At 39.7% G+C, this 7,185-nt stretch overlaps 1 long non-coding RNA gene across 1 annotated transcript; it reads right to left on the bottom strand.

Annotated features, from left to right (window-relative positions):
• Positions 1–1,303: 1,303 nt before the first annotated feature.
• On the bottom strand, positions 1,304–5,805 carry LOC308589187. The gene is made up of 3 exons (XR_014009139.1): positions 5,781–5,805; positions 2,080–2,266; positions 1,304–1,430 (listed from the first exon to the last, which is right to left on the bottom strand). It is a non-coding gene; the product is annotated as an uncharacterized lncRNA (long non-coding RNA).
• Positions 5,806–7,185: the final 1,380 nt, after the last annotated feature.

The raw sequence follows: 7,185 nt of genomic DNA, 5'->3' as shown, positions 1-7,185 counted from the left end.
TGTATTTTAATTATGCTGCTTAAAAATGACCTTGCAGAAACACAATCGTTTCAAGATATGAGAGAGAAACAGTAAATAGTTTCTCCTGATCCAGTAGGAGAGAGAGAACAAAAATAGAGTTGGCTCCCCACCCCAAGCAATGTATTTTCCAGAATAATTCAGTGTGGTCGCTTTAGTCTTGATACAACAAATTAAACCAAATTTCATCCATCCATTCATTTGATTCAGTATTCTTACCTGGCCAGGAAGATAGTGATTTGGAGGTCTTTGACACCCTTGTCATGGTCAGGTCATTTTATCAAAATATTTAGAATTGCAGGAGATTGTACTAGATGAACTTTGTAGTCCTTTCCAACTCAACAATTATATTATTCTAAGTGTGGATGAGCCCTGAGAATGCTAGGAAGAGTCACTCCAACTCTTTTGTAGCTGATGCTTCTGGCCACTGATGCCACAGTCATTAAGACTGTGATGATCATATACACGCTTACATGAGAACAAGGCCATCGCATTGAACTTTAGGGAACTTAACATTTGGGTGGAAATGCATAAGATCACTCTGTAAAAAGTCTTGTTAATAGATGCTTAATAGATCTTTGACATAGCTGGGGTTGGTGGTGTAATGTGACCTGAACCCAGCTGAAACAGAAAACAGCTGACTGAGCCTAAGCTGTTCATTCTGGCAGATCATGTCATGGGATTTTATAAACATATTTATAAAATATTCCATTGAAGCTTCTAGGTTTGAGTCATTTCACCATGTAATTCTATAAGCTACTTTGTGGGGGGGGGGACTCAGTCAGACACGAAAGACTAGCAAAAAAGAAATATTTATTGGATGGTACTTTGGGGGAACATTTCATACTAATAAATGTGTCCATTGTAAAGAATACAACTATAATTTAATATCCTAAATAATGTGTTAATATGCATCCCCTGGTCACCACTGCAATGGTTTTAATGAGTAATTAATTACTTCAAATTGCCACCTATAAATACAGAATGCTGTCTCAAGAGAAGATAACCATCACCAGTTTAATACTTTTAAAGTTCTTGAGTTAGGACATGTGTTTGAAATGTCTCATAAGGTGTCCATTTTTTTAAAAAAAAATGTTTTTGTACTGTAGTTAGAAGGTTTATGTCAAATTCTATGTTTGCATTACAAACTGGGGTGGGGACATTAATGTCCCCTGGCATGTGTGTGCTGTGCTGTAATATAAATGTATAACTTATTCCTTACATTGGTTATTATATCAGGCATTTTACCACAGAGCTACATTAAACAAAATGTATAAACCATTGGTGAATGCTCAATTAAATAATCTTTATTCATGAGTTTTCTAAGCTGTGCAGGCAATGTTTCACAGTGATTAGTTGGTTCCCGAAAATAAAATTCTCCATTGTCCTTCCAAATCTCAATAACAGCCATCCTATATAAAAGTGATGAAAATGGGTTATGAGCTGCAATAGAAATTAGCAACGTGCATCTTCATGGATGAACTTAATGGGGAAATGCAGCTTTTTCAATGTATTAATCTCCATGGGTGAAGAGGCAAGCCACCATTTTAAAGCCAAGCTGTGGCTTTTCTCTTGGCAGTTGGCAACAGCTGTGTCCAAACCAAGAGACATATAGAGCTGTTGCAGCCTCATTTCTTTGGATCATGGCTTTGGGCAAGACACAAAACCACCATTTTATTCATCATGCTCAGTGCCAGCATGTGGCATTCTTGCATGCTTGAACTCATGGCACTGCCATCTGAATTATGCCAGGCACACTCCTTATTTGTGCATGTCAAATATAAGACTGGCATGCTTTGGAAAGTACAGATGTGCAGTCTGAAAGTGGGGCTCTCCCCTCTCAGCAGCCCCTGCTACCCGCAGCATGCTTGCCTTGTAAACATTGGTGCTGCCATTTCAATTGCGCCCACCACACCACTGACATGGGCAGGGAGGTCTGTTCAGTGTACTGCATACACCATCATCATGTGCAGGCGGTCAATCTGTCACCAACTAGTAAAAAGTGGTGTTGCCAGGAAGGGGCACCAAGGCAGCTTGCCCGCCTTGTACCCCCATCCATACCTGGAGGCAGCCTTCCTTTTCATGCTGAGCAATTCGGTTACATGGCTGAGAACAGAAAACTGGAGGTAGCAACAGAAGTGAAGAGTTGTGTTTAGGGGGAGGCAGCAGCAATATGTAATGGAGATGGTGGGCAAATCCTGAGATCCAGATCTTGCTCCTCATCCGGTCTGTACATCTGTATGTGGTTCTGTGTTGAAATTCATAAAAACCGAATGTTCTTAGTGAGACAAGGCATCTACTGTCAGACCTTGCTAAAATAGGTTTTATGAGAAACTAATGTAGGAATGAGACCATTACTGAGAGGCGAGATATGGCATTCAGATATCTCCTTATAAGCTTATATGCTGGTGGCACCTCATAAAATGACATTATCAATAAGCTTTCATTATTTTATTTTGCTGCATTGTATCCCAGAAGGCTATGCTGAATGTTCAAAATGCACCCATCTGCCTGAGGTTTTCCAGGATGGTGAATGACATTAAAAAAGTAAAGGTAAAGGACCCTTGGATGGTTAAGTCCAGTCAAAGGTGACTATGGGGTTGTGGCGCTCATCTCACTTTCAGGCCAAGGGAGCCAGCGTTTGTCCACAGACAGCTTTCCAGGTCATGTGGCCAGCAGGACTAAACAGCTTCGGGCACAACGGAACACCGTGATGGAAACCAGAGTGCACAGAAACACAGTTTACCTTCCCACCACAGCGGTACCTATTTATCTACTGCACTGGTGTGCTTTTGAACTGCAAGGTTGGCAGGAGCTGGGACAGAGCAATGGAAGCTCACCCCATCGTGGGGATTCGAACCGCCGACCTTCTGATCGACCTTCTGAGAGGCTTGGTGTTTTAGACCACAGTGCCACCTGCGTTCCTAGAGAATGACATTATGCATTGCATTGCAATGCAATGCAAAGCAATGCAATGCAATGCAGGCAATTGGAAAAGAACTTTGAAAACCACAAAACCATTAAACAAATAATCCAGCAGCAGAGAAATTGGTTTTTAAACTCAGTCATCTGCAAATATATAAAGGAGAGAAAAATATATTTACTTGACATCAGAACTTCAAATAGAGGTTGATGTCTGGACATGGCTAAGGAAGCAAATCTATGCAAAAGAAGCTGGCATAAAGCAAGCTTGTGTGATGCTTATATCTGAGCATCTCAGCATCCTGCTGCTTATGTGTGAAGAGTGCAAGATTGTAGTCCAGGTGTACCCTCATTGGCTGTCCCCTTCCCTTTCAGTAATTTGTATCCTTAATGAATTTTCCATATCCTTCTGTCAGCAGCCTTCCATTGTGTAATCACTTACAGACTCACGTTAAGCTCTTTTGGAAGGGGCCCGGGCAGGAAGAAGTCAGCCCTGAGTTTTATATTTTACTTAAATCATTAATAACTGGAGACTTAATTCTCATTGACAAATCCTGTCTCAGCTTAGAATTTTATTGGAAGGCTCTGCTGTGGTAAATTATGATTTGTAATACTTGGCTATCATTGGTGACACATAACTGAGGCTTTATATCATTCCGAGCATATCCTCAATATAAGTAACCTACTTTTTCTGATCATGGAGTCTTCAGAACTATGATATATTCAGCTCGTCTTACTGGAAATATAAAGTACTAGACAGATCAAAACTATCTTCTGAATGGAACTTATAGGAATAGTAATAATACATCATTCAATTTTTCCTCTTCAAAGATTGTGAGTCTTCTTGAAAGGGATATCTATTATGTAGCTTCCAAATATGCTTCTTGGAGGTTTTTAAAAGCAGAGATTGAATTTCAACAAATTTCTCAGCGGGTTTCCAAGACAGCTCTGCGGCATGGAAGGATGCAATGCAAGAAATCAATACTTTTTTAAAAAAAGGAAATACTATTTGTAGTTTATGTATTCAGCCAAAAAGCTAATTTTGAACAAATTTGGATAAGTTGGGATACATGGAGTCATGCATAAACCTGCAATACAAAGGGAAAGTAGCCACCTCTATCAATATTCAGCTTCTAAATTGCCACAAATGTATGGGGAAATAGCAATGAGAGAAATTAGGGCAATCAAGTGGATTTTGTTAGATCACACTGTCAGATCCTGGGAAAAATAAGTGTTCACTGATTGACAAATCCTGGTCAAATAAGAAACAAGGGCAACTAAGAACATAAAAAGGGCTAGGCTGGATCAGAAAGGCCTCTCTTGTCCGGCAATCTGTTCTCACAGTTGCCCACCCAGTGCTTTTGGGAAGGGTAAACTCCCCCCCTACTGTTGCAATCCAGCAACTGGCCTTTAGTCATATAGCGTTTCAGAACCTAAAAGCATTACGACTGTATAGCAATCACGACTACGCTCCATGAATTTGTCTAATCCCCATTTAAAGCTTTGTAAATTGAGGACGTCACCATGTCTTTTGGATGTGAACTCCAGAATTATACATTGTGCCAAAGTAACAACTGAACTGGGGCATTGGTACACTTAGTAGTCCAGAGAGTCACCAAGACACTGAACCCGAAACAAAGAGCTAAAATACACAGCAAATTTTGTGGTAACAGCACTATGAAAACTCCTGCACAAATGAGGTAGGAAAACACCATGTAACCATAATCTGATGATTATGGTTAACAACAGGGAAAAGCTACCATATTTCCATTCCAAACCAACACAATCAATTATTTTCTTTTCTAAAGTACTCACCCACCTACAGATACATGTGTTTGCATGTAATGTGTAGTTTGACCCTAAATTAAAGGTAAAGGGACCCCTGACCGTTAAGTCCAGTCGTGAACGACTCTGGGGTTGTGGTGCTCATCTCGCTTTACTGGCCAAGGGAGCCAACGTTTGTCCACAGATAGTTTTTCCGGGTCATGTGGCCAGCATGACTAAGCCGCTTCTGGCAAACCAGAGCAGCACACGGAAACGCCGTTTACCTTACCTATTTATCTACTTGCACTCTGATGTGCTTTCAAACTTCTAGGTTGACTCTAAATTAGGACTGTCTAATTTTCAAAGTTCGAACTGTTCACTTGTATAGAGTTTTCCATTTTGCTTGCCCTTGCTTTTGGGGTATCCATTTAAAGTCCACAGAGTTTCTTAAACATCCATACTTTTTAAAAAGAATAATTACGGCTCATTTGCATTTCCAGTTGTTGCCCCTCCTACCCCAATCTGGATAGGCATTGTGATTGTAGACCAGCATGCTGATCAATGAGTTGTTCTTGTTATGGACAAAATGAATATCAAAATATATAACCCAATTAGAGTCAGTGTTACGTTCAGATATGTGTACTGATGACCATCCAGACTCAGTTTTCCCCCTCTCCACATCTCTCACACAATACCTTGCACATCAAACCTCCAATTACCATCACCACCCACAGTGGAAAATAAATTGGATTGAATCAGGCAACAGGAAAGTTCAAGATAATTGTCTGCACCAGCAGAACAACATCTAAATCAGAAACCGAACCGGGAGGACTACCTAATTAAATGTATTTTTAATTTTAGAGCGGACATTTTATATTTGCTTTTTAAATATACTTTTATCTTCATGGAGACTGAGTGCGGTGAGCTCTAAATTTGAATGGATGACTAAATTACATAAACTGTAGATGGGGAAATTCATTTACGTATATATTTCATGGTTGACCTGTGACATAGTTAGGTGGATGAATGTTTTGTTGTTTTTTCTTCTTTTATTGGATGTTTTTCAATGCACCTACCTTGATTTATAAGAAACTTTTTTTTTTCAAGGAGAAATATTTCCTAAGGGGGGAAACTGCATCCATGTTAGTCCCCAATTAACCAGTTGCAGGAAAGAAGCTCTCCCCTAAGAGTAATATTTAATTGTATTATAACATACAAAGGTTAATATATTGTGTCAGACTGTATTATTGATTGATTGATTGATTGATTGATTGATTAGATTTCTTATCTGTCCTTTATCCATAATGCCCCAACAATGAAATACACATTTATAAAACAAAAAGAATAAAATATAATTCCATATATAAAACATTCCTTTTTAAAAAAACTATATATAAATGCAGTTAAAAATACAGATGGATAAAGATCTCCACTTAAAAGCCTTGTGGAAAGAATAAAGTCTTCAGTAAATGAAGGAAAGACGACAGAGAAAGCACCTGTCTAATATGCATTGGGAAAGAATTTTAAAGGACAGGTGGACACCACACTAAATGCCTAATTCATATGTTGTATGGAATGGGTCTCCTGATAAGATGGTCTTCTGGTGCAGAAATTGTGGGATGTAAAACTTATAGCAGTCAAGTACAACATTCCTACAGTGGACATGTTAGGGGATGTTTTCTACCACTCAGGAGAAATCTTTCTGTTTCCTCCTGAGCTGGGACAGACTTCCACTGCATGTGACTCAAAATGGGTGTGGCCTGTTCTTGGTAGAGGAGCACATGGCTTCCATGTTCTGTTCTGTGTGTTCTCCAATTTGTGCTCCTGTGTGTTAGGAGAAGTGACAGTCACTTGGGACTAATTCCCTTTTGGGACAGTTCATGTAGATATATAGTTATGTAAGCTAAGCCGGCCTTCAGGGATCTAGAGTGGTACCACAACTACAGTGGTACCTCAGCTTACATACGCTTCAGGTTACAGACTCCGCTAACCCAGAAATAGTGCTTCAGGCTAAGAACTTTGCTTCAGGATGAGAACAGAAATCGTGCCCCAGCGGCGTGGCAGCAGGAGGAGGCCCCATTAGCTAAAGTGGTGTTTCAGGTTAAGAACAGTTTCAGGTTAAGAACGGACCTCCGGAACGAATTAAGTACTTAATCCGAGGTACCACTGTACTTTTATATTAAGTTTAATCAGATTCTCATGTCTATTCTTTTTAAGAGGGATTAGAAAGGATCTTACCCGGAATCATAAGCAGTGAGGCTCAGGTGAGCCAGCAACAAGCTAACCACTGTGTAATTTAAAAAGGAGGATGTTTGGAACTCTGCTAGAATATGGAACTTGCTAGCGCAAGTTAGGAAGGATATCATTAAATAATATATCCTCTCCTGCCTCCTTAATCATCCCCACAGCAATCAGTGAACAACTGGTTTTATAAACCATGAGAAAATATTGTAGCTATCCTGGTCCCTACTTGTATTCAAC

This window comes from Podarcis bocagei (genome assembly GCF_964188305.1).
Source record: "Podarcis bocagei genome assembly, chromosome: 6".
Lineage (NCBI taxonomy): Eukaryota > Metazoa > Chordata > Lepidosauria > Squamata > Lacertidae > Podarcis > Podarcis bocagei.
The sequence above is the reverse complement of the archived record's forward strand: the minus strand, read 5'-3'. Positions and strand labels throughout refer to the sequence as shown.